Below are 14,036 nucleotides of genomic sequence, written 5' to 3'. Positions count from 1 at the left end.
GTCACCAACCACCTGGGGACAACAACAACGCCTTCTAGGATCATGACAAGGTGGTCACCCCTATCTCTAGGGGCCTTGCCATAGCTGAGAGCAGAAGAGATCGAAAGCTCACCGCCCGTCGAGTGCTCGCCGTCAACATAGAAGACGCCATCGCCAACCCTAGCTATCAGCCTTGGTCTAAGGGCCCCACCACCTTCAGTAGGGCCGACCAGTGGGCAGACATCCCTTACATAGGGTGTTTCCCCCTCATCCTCAATGCCACCGTCAAGAAGGTACTCTTTAGGAAAGTACTCATCGACGGTGAAGCGCTCAGAACCTCCTCTTCGCCGGAGCCCTGAAGGAGCTGGGCCTCGGAATAGAAGACCTCACTCCCTCTGACTCCTCCTTCTGGGGTGTGGTACCTGGCAGGGCATCCAAACTATTGGGAGAGATGACTCTTCCAGTACAGTTTGGCACCGCTGGCAATTTTCGCGTTGAGCACATCAACTTCTACATCGCCGACTTCAACACCACCTACCACGCCATACTTGGTCGGCCAGCTCTAGCCAAGTTCATGTCCATACCACACTATGCCTATCTGGTACTAAAGATGCCTTCACCTGCTGGAGTTTTGGCTCTATGGGGCAACCTCTCTGTCGCATATGCCTATGAAACAAAGAGTCTCGCCCTTGCCAAAGGCACCGACCTCTCCATCTAGATGGCTAGCATGGTCATTGACACCAAGATGGTGCCCACCAACGGCCTAGAGATCCCAGCGCTAGAGCCTCCACATGCATCCGCCAAATCCAAAGAAAAAAAGGAGGTTGGCCTCGGCCTCGATGACCCCACCAAGACCATCAAGATTGGGGCTCATCTCGACCCCAAATAGGAAAGCGCACTCATCTCCTTCCTAAGTGCTAGCACCGATGTGTTTGCTTGGAAACCTGCAGATATGTCATGGGTACCACGGGAGAAGATCGAGCACTCCTTGAATGTCTCGCCGACCGCCATACCGATCAAGCAGAAACTCCAATGATTTGCTCTAGACAAGAAGGAGGCTATTAGAGGAGAAATAAAATGGCTCCTAGATGCCGGATTTATTAAAAAAGTGTATCATCCTGAGTGGTTAGCAAATCTAGTTCTAGTTCAAAAAAGAATAAAGAATGGAGAATGTGCGTTGATTACACTAATCTCAACAAACACTGCCCTAAAGACCCCTTCGGTCTGCCTCAGATAGACGAGGTTATAGACTCCACCGCTGGTTGTGAACTCCTCTCCTTACTTGACTATTACTCCGGCTATCACCAGATATCTCTCAAAGAGGACGACTAGATCAAAACATCATTCATCATGCCTTTTGATGCATATTGTTATACCACTATGTCCTTCGAACTCAAGAACACCAGGGTGACCTATCAAAGGGCCATCTAGATGTGCCTCGATCAACAGATAGGCCACAACATCGAAGCTTACATCGACGATGTGGTCGTCAAATCCAAGACCGCCGACAATCTTATCGTCGACCTCGAAGAAACGTTCGCCAACCTGAAAAGATACCGATGGAAGTTGAATCCTTCAAAGTGCATCTTTAGAGTTCCATTTGGCACACTCCTGGGCTACATCATCAGTGTCCGTGGTATCGAACCCAACCCCGACAAGGTCTCCGCCATCACCAATATGAAACGGCCAACTTGCGTAAAGGATATATAGAAGCTCATAGGGTGCATGGATGCTCTCAGTCGCTTTATGTCATGCCTTAGTGAGAAGGGACTACCATTCTTCAAACTACTTAAGGCCTCTGAGCGCTTCTCCTAGTCGGAAAAGGCTGATACAGCTTTTGAGCAGCTCAAGTTGTTTCTAACGAAGCCTCGGATCATGACGGTGCCTCAACCATTGTCCACCAACATGCTATGGACAAGGGTACCATTGATATGGCCCTTCACATGTAGAAGCTTGAGATGGTTGACAGAGTCATCTAGCTTCTAAAATACAACGCTCATCGTTGTGAAGTTAAATTCTGCCACTATAGAGTCATCTGCTATGATATAGTAATTGGCAGACAAAACAACCACATTGATCTCCCCTCATTTAGGGGTGGCCTCATAGTCAACCATCTCCTCATAGGGAACCTTAGGGACCTCCATGCCAACCAGGGTAGCAACAAATAGTAGCAAAATCATCGGAGGACACCTCGAAGGCACTCGGGACAGCAGGAGTTGACTTAGCCAAATCCAAAGTTGGATTAGCCAACTCTGGGCTTCCCAAAGTAGCATTAGCAAGGGAAGTCCTCTTAGCTAACTCTGGCACATCCCGGGCAGCAGGGGCAGCCAAAGTTGACTTAGCTGACTGACTCAGCACATGAGTCGGCTTAGTCGACTCTGAAGTTGGCTGAGCCATCTAGCCAACAACAGTAGCAGTGTTATGATCTTCCAAAGGATTTTCGACGTGTACAGGGTTGAGAATTTGACCCTCCATCTTGGCAAGCTTCTCCTTCTTCTGTTGCTTTTGTCGGGCACGCTACAACTTACGCCTTTGAGTTTTATTAAACCCACGAGGACACCATATGGGTTACTTAGAATCTCCTTCGGAGCACTTCTTTTCTTCAATTCTAGCAACATCTTTGGGAGCTTCATCTTGCTTAGATACTGTAATTTCTTCAATTATAATTGGCCCATCATGATTAATGATAGGAGCTTCCATGGAGCTAATTGTGACGGTCGATTGAGGCCTAGCTCTTGGTGGGAAACAACGGGAACCTCAACCTTCTTAGGCACATAGACTTGCTGCATTAGTGTCTTTCCTAATTCGTATGGAGTTAGAGTCCTAAAAATAATCACGCGATCTTGACTTGCACCACTGGAGCTCGACTGACCATTATTCAATCGGCTAAACACAGAGGTCCTTCAGATTTGACTAGCGGAATCAGGGGACCCCAACGAGATACACGAGGAACAACTCTCTGAGACAGAGCTATTGGTTGCACCACCGCCAATTGCTTGATCTTGTCATCTTCCTGCTTAGCAGAGTAGACCCTCTTTCTTTGAATGACCAATTCTGGGAATCGGCCTTTTGTTGCTTATACTTGGTCATGAGTCTGTCAAAGGTGCACTGCTTCTTCATGAACTCTCCCTGGTTCTTCTTCTCATTGGTCTTCTAGGTGCCAATCTCCGATCATTGAGGAACAAATGTGCGCAAAGCATGAACACTGGAGGCGCCGAAGCTGTTGGAACTAGGGGAGTCGGCTAAGCTGGCTGGCGTAGTCGGCTCAGCCGACTTGGTAGAGGTGGTGGCAGCCAACTCCCTGAGTCGACTAAGCCGACTAGCCCTGCTGTGTGCTAGAGTTGGCTTGGCCAACTGGTAGAGTCGGTCTAGTCGTCCTCTATTGTGCTGTCGTTGTTTCATACCACTATTGCCTTCTTTAATATTATGTTGATCCAGCGGTGATCTTTAACTTGTTCTTGCCTTCATCATCCTTCTCAAGCACCACTTTGTGTCCCAAATTCGTTTCAACATTCGGTTCTACACGTGGTTCGCCAATAATCATGTTCTTGCCTTAGGCTTTATCGGCTTGCTCTGAACGAATCAAAACAGTGGGTGCCCCTGCTTCAACCATGTGCATGGAAAAAGGAGTCTTATCAACTTGCATTTTAGTAAGAATCAATCGTCCCTCATTAAGGGCCGATTGGACCTGCCGACGAAAAACATTGCAATCATTAGTGGCATGAGGAAAAGAATTATGATATTTGCAATAAGCCCTTCTCTTTAACTCATCAACTGAAGGCAATGTATAATTGATTCTAATATAACCAAATTTCAACAATTCATCAAAGATTCGGTCACATTTAGAGAAATCAAAAGTAAATTTTATTTCCTCATTCTGATTTTTATGAATCGGCTTGAGAGGACAAGTAACCAATTTATTCTCTACTGGCCATTTAATTTCAGCAGCTAAACATTCTTTATTATCATCATCAGAATCATCAGAACAGTCACCAACAAAATGCACATTCTAACGATGAGATTTATAAGCATCACAAGACTCTTTAAGGCGTGATTCAATTGAAACGGCCTTTTGCATAAGTTGATTAACATTGTGAAACTCATAATGCTCAAGCTTTTCTCTAATACTAGAATGTAAACCAACAAAGCATAAATTAGTTAAATCTCTTTCAGAAATATTTAAATGGAAACATCGGTTCTTAATCTCTCCAAATCATTTGAAAAAATCATGGATGGACTCATCACACCCTTGATGAACTGATGCAAGGTGAGACAATCTTGTTTCATGAGCACCACTATAAAAGTGATTATGAAATTTCTCTTCTAATTCAGACCATAAACCAATAGAACAAGACAGTAATGAAGTAAACCATGCAAAAGCTATGTCAGTAAGAGATAAAGGAAAATTACAAACTTTCATAAAATCATAAGCACTAGCTTCATCCAATTGTGCAAGAAACATCCTAATATGCTCCATGGTCGATTTACTATCATCACCACTAAATTTCTAAAAATCAGGTACCCTCCACCCTTCATGTGCTTTCATGAAATCATAAGTAGAAGGGTACGGCTTTTGATAAGTATTCCTACTATATTTAAGTTGCACTCCTAAACTATTTTCAAGAGATTTAGCTAGTTCATCCTTAAACCGGTTCAAAGCATCATCAAAATCGGTAGTAGGAGCATTAGGAGTAACATTAAATGTAGAAATTTGACTAGGTAACTATGGTGGGTTTGGTAAAATATTATGCCCCATCGAAGCTCTATTTGTTGATGATCCATAATCGGTTCAAAGTGCTCGACCCAAACTTTGTGCACCAGTACCTGTACGTGTAGATGTGCTAGCACCAGGTTGACCGGCCTTATCAGTTTCAGATGCCGAAGGGGCCGATTGAAATTGGCTAGCGAAAGCATGAGAGGTTTGATTTTCATAAAAATTCAAAGGCATACCAAATTGAGGTTGTTGCACGGCACCCGATTGATCACAATCGGTTGTCTTGCCCTCTAACTTATCCATACGTGCTTGAAGTAGATTAGAAATACGCTGAAGATTATTATTATGCAATTTCTTTTCATCTATCAACATCTGAGCAAAATTGGCATGAGTAGGATAAGCATCAATATTTACCTCCTCATCATACTTAGCTTTTCCATCTCCCTTCTCCCTGGCGCCTGAAGATGTGGAAGTAGTAGCATCTCCATAGGCGGGTTCACAGAATTGAGTAACCTTGTCATGCTGATTCTTGGTGCAGCTCTCCAAAAAAGCCTTGACATCGGCATTGAGCTTGGCTTGTGGCTTCTGGCGTAACTCGTCTAGAAGCTCATCCATATTTTGAGGAAAGATCATGTTAGCCTCATTGAAGGGATGGTCTTGTCACCCACATCGGTGGCAGTACCATCGTTGCCTCCCATGTTGCTAGTAGATTGATTCTTGATTTGCTTTGCTCTCCCCAGCGGAGTCGCCAAAAGTATGTTGACGTTGAAGATGACCCCAAGCCAACACACTAGCAGGGCCTTGGATGCCCAAAGAGGTTTCACACAACCTGCAATGCAGCAAGAACATGGCGTAATTGATCAAACCGATCTAGAGACCGATAAGACCGATGTAGGGCCTGTTCTCGGCCGGAAAAGCTCCCAAACTTCTCCTAGGAAGACCCGTTGGGGAGGAGCACGTGGAGGATCTCCTAGGACCAGCAAGGCCATTGAGTATGCCATTGAATCTCTGCCAAGAAACTCAACGAACAGCAAGAGAGGTTGAGAAAGGGGAATTATGGCAAAAGGAGTTGATATATTGGTTTGTATGATGATTGGATAGATGGGAACTCAATCGGTCATGATCCTCTCATATATAGAGAGGGAGGTGGTCTTATCCCCGTAGGAAACCTCTCCAAGACTTAATCTCTAAGTTTCCCATGTGTTTGGAATAGTTGAAATTGAGTTTGGACTCTCCTTGATTTGGACTGCGAAAATCAGAAGTTCTGACAGGGTCAAAAGTTCTGATTTTCATGTAAAGCTAGCACATCCAGGCGAACTTCAGAAGTTCTGATGGGCTCAGAAGTTCTGATTTCCACACAAAGCTAGCACTTTTAGGTGAAAATCAGAAGTTCTGATAGGGGTCAGAAGTTCTGATTTTCACACAGACTCAAAACCTCCATGCAAAATCAAGGGGTCAGAAGTTTTGGTAGGGTAAGATTTTCTTGAGGGAACAACTCCTTCATCCAGACTCCAAAATAGACGTTCCATATATGTTTTTTTACCATCTTAATGAGAGAAATGCAATGGTGAAGTTCGCTCCATATTTTGACAATTTCATAGAATGGACAATTTTGGTTGTCAACAAGCCTATTTGCTCTTTAATCGGATCTCATCAACAAGGTCATTGTACAGCTAGGACTAGTAATAGGTTACGGTAGATGGACAATACCTCAATGCTAATATTTTTTTAATCTCTGGTCACATCACCGAGAACTCCTAGCAAGTCGAGGATTTGAATTTGGCTAAATAGGTTCTAGAGGTATATGCATCGTAGGCCCTTGAACTTGTCGCGTGGTGCCACTTAGGTCCACAAACTCTCAAATCGTACTTCTGGCACCCTAATGTTGTTTAAGTATGCCACTTAGGTCAATAACTCATCAGATCAAGGTTTTTGCCAATGTGGCGTCCACAGAGCGCACATGAGCTGCACGTGAGCCTGGTTTGGGGCGTGCAAATAAGAAGAGAGGCCCCTAGTTCTTTTCTGCATGTAGCTCGGGCAGCCATTTGTGCCGACGCAGCCGCACATCGAGACCAGCTGCAGGGCCGCGACCAGTAGCTCACCAAAGAGGTGCTCCACCTATGCCGCCGAGCCGATGCCACCGGGGTGCTTGTCGTACAGCAGCAGGACCCCAGGTGCCCTGTCACCACCATCACCCAGAGCTCCGCTCCCGCTCTAGCTCCCATGTGAAATGACCTGATTTCCGTGAAGGGAAATCCATAGAGTCAAAGTGTAACAAGACCGTTGTAGATCATATTACCCAAATTTCCAGTCAAATACCACATCCATACAACGATAATATCAGAGTACAAATAGTGTAGAATTACATAATTTATTACATCGCCACATTGGCAGAATCAAAAGTAGCATTCATTCAAAACAGCTTGAAGATAAGATCGCCAAACTTGAGCGTAGGCACGAATACCTCAACCATCAAACTCCTCAGAGCTATACTCCTCAGCAGAACCTGTGTGCCAAAATTTATTAGTACGATTTGTACTGGCCACTCCCACCCTATGAGCATTGCTTTGTGGAAATTGGATGCAAGTTGGATATAATCAAAAGGAACCTATAAGGCTAGGGTTTCCTATGTATTAGCATGTCAAGTATATAATAATAGTTGGTCAAGTTTTTAACACCATTCCCACACACATTCCACCCCATTCCCTTTCCAGAGATAGGTTTCGATCCTGGGATCGATATACCACCATCTCCACCCTATCACCATACCATCGCTCAGTCAACAGGCCAACTCCCTCTCGGCACTACCTCAAGGCCCGTAGCCCCTGGCTACGTCCGACACTCTCTCACGGGGGAAGAAGAGAAGGACTCATCTCACTATCTAGTTTAAGCGAAACCCAGGAAAGGTCCATAGCCGACAAGTCGGCATATGTATCGATCGATCAACCAAACACTCTGCAGAGGTTTTACATACCCACAAGATAGCCATCCTCAACAGTGCCCCGTCTAGGCAGATTCCGGCCGCTTGCTAGCCTAGAACGATGCCACCCTACCTCTCAGCCCTAGAACATCCCAAGTCTAGTCTGGGATGGCTGATACTGTGAGTCGTAGACAGAGCCAGGGACCTCCGGATGTCAAGAGCTAGGTCCACAAGGCCTCCTAAAGTCTCAGAAGGGTGTGGGGGAAACCGCGTGCCCCGTACCTCCTTGCACAGGTTCACCTAGCAGTAGTGGCATTGTTCTACCAAGTAGTCCAACCGTCCCACACCATATAGGGTGAGTGGGATGTAAAGGATTCCTAGTGAGTCTGAGTACCAGTAAGTCCTTAGGGATTAACCAAGCCAGAATGTCTTCATCAGGGTTTCCATTTTACATGCCACCACAGCACCTCTACCCTGGGCTCCACCTCTTTGAGGTTCACACCTAAGGACACCTCCAATTACCATTTACCCACCACAGGTATTCCATATCCAAGTGCCCAGGTAGCACCACATGGCAAGACTTGCCCTAGGCTTATCATATACTCTAACTTGGTCGACACAACCCTCACCCTCCACACACACCTAAGTCACACATGCAGCACTCTCCCCATAGTCCAAATAACACCAGTTTCCACCACGCCTTAATGTAGTATAAGCATAGTAGAAGTATAAGCAATGAAATATAGTAGTAAGCGTGTATCTAGCCTAATAGCAGGGTATGCTGGGGTAAGGTTGCGTCAAGGTGAAGGCCATCAAGTAAGCATACTACCATGCAAGTCCTATCATAGTATGATTATAACAGTAAAGTGAAGCAATAGCAGTTCTACATTAGCCATGCATAAATAGGTGCTACGAGATTGGGTGGGATGTGGCACCTTCAGTGTAGTCATCTCTGTACTCGTCATGGTACTCTCAGTCCTCGTCCGTCTGGTTCTCCTCCGAGTCTGCAAACGATCGCATTATAGTCGCGTTAGCGACGTCTATAGAATAGCACAAAGAAGCAATGAAAATTCAAAAGAGCCAAATGCACTCAAACAAGGGTTCATTGCGTAAAGTTTGATTTTAGATGAATTTTGGTCTTGGTTTTGTATTTTTCTGAGGTCGTATGAATTAGTTATGAATTTCCGAAGTTTCAATCATTTCTAAAAATGGGAAAAGGCTGAATTAATATCGTGCTAACACGTGTCACGCTCCTATTAGTCCATGTGGCATGCTGACGTTAGCATGACGTCATCGTCTCGGTTCTAGTACTGACAGGTGGGGTCCTGATGATGTCATCATGACATCAGCATGACGTCACTCAATGACAAGTGGGTCCAGCGGCTTTGTGTCGCTGACTTGAGGGTCCGGTCTAAGTCATCGTCAAGCAAATCGGGCGAGTCAACGATCAACAGATCACCGTCACTGACAAGTGGCCCTGGTCAACAGTCAGTGTTGACCAGTCCATGGCCAATACAAGCCGGGCCTCAACTAGGCTGGTTGGGCCTGGATATGGGCTAGGCTTTGGCCTGCCACGTGGCATGCGCTGGTGTGGCCATGTCGTCTTACTAGGCCACTAACGGGTCGTGATCCACGTGCACAGGTGAGGCGTGGTTCATGGTGAACCCGCCTGTGTTGGTCCATAGACCGTAGAGCCAGTCTATGAAAGACTTGGTCCACTTACTCCTTTCTAGGGTTTGGTTCACGTGCACGACGTGGTCGTGGTCAGAGCTCGGCGGAGCTGCTCGGGACGTGGTCGGCGTGGTCGTGGTCGGCGAGGTCATGGTCGGAGCTGCTCGGCGGAGCTGCTCGGGTTATGGTCGGTGTGGTCATGGTCAGCTAGGTCACAGTCGGAGCTGCTCGGTGGAGCTGCTTGGGACATGGTCGGCATGGTCGTGGTCGGCGAGGTCGTGGTTGGAGCTCGGTGATGGGAAAATCCCCTTCTCTTCCCTAACGGGGCTTCCACCGGCGGTGAGGTCACCGATGAGCTCCCATGATGGCGCTAGCATCCGATTAGTGTAGGCAATAGTTTCCCCATGCCTTGGTGAGTGCAGCGGTGGGGTCAAGGCGGCTGGGGCTTCATAGGGTCCCGGCCATGGTGAACGGCGGCGTGGGTTCGTCGGTGTGCATGGACAGGGCTGCAGTGGTAGCAAGAGCCCAGTTGGAGGAGTGTGTGAGCTTTACGGTGCTTCTATGGCCATGGTGAGCGTGTTGGAGGAGCTCCTAGTACTCCTAGTGGCTCCAGTCATGGTGATGGGGGCAAAGCAGAGGCGGTGGCGCTCCGATGAGGTGCGGTGCGGCAATGCAGGGCTCTGGTGGGCTTCTTCCTTGGCTAAGGTGAGCGCGGTGTGTCTCTTGACATGGCGGAGCCAGTCAGGTGTCAACGTCGCCTTTTTTGCAACGTAGAGGACGTGGTGGTCTCACCATGGTTGTGCTCTCGGCCATGGTGAGCATGTCCGTGCATGTGCGCTCCTGCTCCGATGTACAATGTCATGGCTGGGGTCCTCCTTTTGGCTGATGGCAGCGCGCACAGCGCGTCCTGGGTCTCCGCAAGCATGGCCATGGCAGTCTCCCTAGCTAACCAGTTGGGCTAGGCCAGAGCTCGAAGCTTCAGCAAGGTTTCGATCCTGGCGGTACACGTTCCATTTGGCTAGGGAGGTGGTCTCAGCAAGATGGCTCACCATAGGGTTCGTGGTGGTAGGATGGCGGTGCAGTGGTGAGGCGAGGCCATGATGAGGCGATGCAGTGCTGTGCCGAGCAGCTACGTCGCTGTAGCTGATCGGGGCGGCGCTCCTGGCTCTGGCGAGGTCCTCCCTGCTACGACTTCCTTCTCCTCCTTGCTTCTCCCTCCTCCCTCTCTCTCGGCTTGACGCTATGTGGTGCTGTGCCACCAGCGGTGGCGGCGAACGGGCTGAGGGTTAGGGGTCATGGTCGTTGGCTTTTATAGCCGAGCTCCAAGGGCTCCAATGGTGGATCGGGCGGTGGTGATACGTGCAACGCATCTGACGGCTCTCGTGCGGTTGCGTAGGGGCGGCGCAAGGGGGAACAAGGTCATGCGATTTGCGTGACCCTAGGCCCACGCCTGCCACGTTGGTCGGCTCCCGATCGCGTGGGAGAGGTTGGCGTGGGGAGGAAGAAGATGCTACTGTGCTAACAAGAGGGGTTGGGTCGTCAGGCGCTTGGCGTAATGTGGTTGTGTGCTGCACATGATGACTGATGAGCGGGCTCGGCTTGTTAGCGGCTATGCGCGTGCGGGCGGCGATGTTGGGCCGGCTTCATGAGCTACGCGCGTGGATGGGCAGGCGAGGCTCGGCTGAGCTAGCTGGGCCAGTTCGCAAGCCCGAGCAAGCCTAGGCTACTGCTGCTCCCTCTTCTTTCCTTCCTCTTTTATTTGTTGCCAATTTGGTTAGGGTTTATCATAAATATTAAGTAAGTTAGTTAAACATCACATAAGGCAAAAGAATCCAAATCACAAGTGGGTCTAAGGATGCATGCATGATTTATTTATTTAGGAATTTAATTACACATGTGGTATAAAACCAAACTATGCTTATGATCTTAACCTAGTTGGGTTACATCCAATCCAAAACTAGGGTTGGGCTTCTACATGTGTCACTCAACATCACATAGGGTTAAACAAAAATTTTGTGGTTGGTATTTTTGGTGTATGGATTTTTGGGTTGTTACACCGCGCACCGCGGTGGCAGCGCACTGCGTCCCGAGGTTGGAGGCGGCGCACATCATGCGTAGCGGCAAGACGCTGAGCAGCGCGTGCGACGCCGCGTGCACGCCGCCGTCGAACCCCAGCCTAGGCGATGATGATGATGATGTAGTTTCATCACTAGCAGTTCCATCGCCATGGCCGTCGTCTTGGAGGATGTTGATCTCGGTGACGTCATGAACTCTGGTGTAGTACTTGAGATCAGCTGTTGCTCGGCAGTATGCCATCCTCGTTGACAGATCTAGCTGCTCGACCAAGTAGCTAACGCCCTGGTGCATGTACATGGCGCCTTCGTGCACCTAGAAGAAAGCCTTGCTCTCCTCGATCTCCTCCAGCACCCGGTAGCCCTACTTGTCCACCACCTTGTACCTATCGTGCTCGATCGCTCATATGCTCACCGCGTGAGCAGGGTTCTTGTCAGGCCCGATGTACTTCCACATGCCTGACTAATCGGAACTATTCATGTTCGTGTTCGTCAGGTGACCCTAATCTCTCAGGGTCACCATGGCACCGTCCATGTCGGGACCAAAGTGCCTAGCGTCGTGCTTTGGGCACAGTGGCTTCTCGAAAGCGGCGTAGGCGAGGTGCTACCCTAGGACCTTGCGGTTGCGAGAGTCGATGTGGCAGTGCTCCACCGGCTTGCCGAACAGCTTGTGCGGGAAGCTCATGAAGTACTGGTCCAGCGCGTCGTCAAGGCCGACATAGATGGCGATGGACGGCTTTGACCTCCGCCTAGAACACCCGGCATGTTGCCACAGGCTCGCCATGCTCCCGGGGCACCTGAGGTGCAGCGTCGCGTCGATGCCACCGATGTTGATCCCAAGCTCGAGAGCGTTCGTCGCCGCCATGCTACGGAGTGTTCCACCGAAGAGGCTGGCCTCGATCCTCCTCCGGTTCTCGGCGATGGTACCCACCGCGGTACACGCAGATGGTGTCCACGAGCTCCGCCGAGGTCTCCTTGAGGATCTTATGCGCGCGCCAGCACGGCCTCATAGAGCTTCCTCGTCTTGTAGAAGGCGATGCACCGGAGCCCGTGCTGGACCATCTCGGCGAAGAGGTGGGAGACCTCCTGCGCTGTGCTCAGGCACCTCCCTTGCCTTGACATCGACAGGTTCCACAGGAGGAAGTGCTTGGGCCCGTAAGGGCTGCCGTCGTTCTGCACGAGCTCAACGTCATCAGCGTCCAGGCCAACGAGCTCCGTGACATGCTCTCGGGGGTTCGCCAGTGTCGCCGTGCAGGATATGAAGGTTAGGTGTCTCCCGTAGATGTCCGCGCACACGCGCTTCAGTTGCCGGAGGATGAGCGTAGTGTGGCAGCCGAAGGCGCCCTTGTAGGAGTGAGCCTCGTCGATGACGATGTACTCGAGGTTGGATAGGATCCGTCGGAACTACGCGTGGCACGGTAGGATCGAGATGTGCAGCATGTCTGGGTTGCTGATGAGTAGCCTCACGCCGTCCCTGATCCTTGCGCGGTGTTTCATCGAGGTGTCGCCATCGTAGATGTTGATGATGTCGCCGAGGTCGCTGGCTCCCTTCACCATCCCCCATAGCATCTTGAGCTGGTCCTGCGCCAGCGCCATGGTTGGGAAGATGTAGAGCGCGCACGACGCCGCAGCGGGACACGAGATGGACTCTAGCACGGGCATGTTGTAGCACAGCGACTTGCCGCTGGCCGTGGAGGTGGACACCACCACGTGCTTGCTCTTGCCGGATGCAGAAGCGGCGGAGGCGATGGCCTGGGCCTGGTGGCTATACAGCCTCGTCACTCCGATGGCCCTGAGCGCCTCCTTGGTGGGCTGCGAGAGGTGAGACGGGAGCGGGCAAAAGGATGCCTCGCTGCCGGGGATCTCCTGGACGTGCCTGATCTGGCCGTGCTTCTCGAGCCCCTGCTTGAGGTGCTCCACCATCCGAGTAGGGTCCAGTGGCTCCACGTCGTGGCAGTAGAAGGACGGCGAGGCCGGGTCGTGGACGGGCACCCTGGCGATCTTGGTGTACACATCCTCCCCATGCCACATCGAAGACGAAGAAAACTTACTCCTTTTGGCCATGGGGAACACAGAGGGGCCGACGTGTGGGTTCAAATTGGCGGTCGCCATCGGCGATGCGGCGAGCTTGGCGGTGAAGGGGATGAGGGAGACGAACTCGCCCCGGGCGAGTGAGAGGTTGGCGAGCTTGGCGTCCAGGAGGAGCTTGCCGCCAAGGAGGAAGAGGTGGAAGGCCGGGGCAGCCTACGCGGGCGGGAAGCAGACACGCAACGCTGCCTTGAGGTCCCGCACGGAGGCTGTGGCGGGCAGGCGCACAGACGTAGCGCGGCCGTCGAGCGCGCGCACAGGGAGGACCACCGAGCATTGCTGCGCCACCATTACTGACGCTTACGTATGTCTGACGATGAATCGAGAGGGAAATGGAGGATATGAAAAGAACTGGGGGCCTCTCTGCTTATTTGCACGCTCCAAACCAGGCTCACGCGCAGCTCACGTGCGCTCTGTGGACGCCACGTCGGCAAAAACCTTGATCTGATGAGTTATGAACCTAAGTGGCATACTTAAACAATATTAGAGTGCTAGAAGTACGATTTGAGAGTTTGTGGACCTAAGTGGCACCACGCGACAAGTTCAAGGGCCTACGATGCATATACCTCTAGGTTCTATTATAAGGAACCTA

At 50.1% G+C, this 14,036-nt stretch overlaps 1 pseudogene; it reads right to left on the bottom strand.

Annotated features, from left to right (window-relative positions):
- Nucleotides 1-6,616: 6,616 nt before the first annotated feature.
- Nucleotides 6,617-13,735, bottom strand: LOC136503449 (uncharacterized; annotated as a pseudogene).
- Nucleotides 13,736-14,036: the final 301 nt, after the last annotated feature.

This window comes from Miscanthus floridulus, chromosome 14 (genome assembly GCF_019320115.1).
Source record: "Miscanthus floridulus cultivar M001 chromosome 14, ASM1932011v1, whole genome shotgun sequence".
Taxonomy (NCBI): Eukaryota; Viridiplantae; Streptophyta; class Magnoliopsida; order Poales; family Poaceae; genus Miscanthus; species Miscanthus floridulus.
The sequence above is the reverse complement of the archived record's forward strand: the minus strand, read 5'-3'. Positions and strand labels throughout refer to the sequence as shown.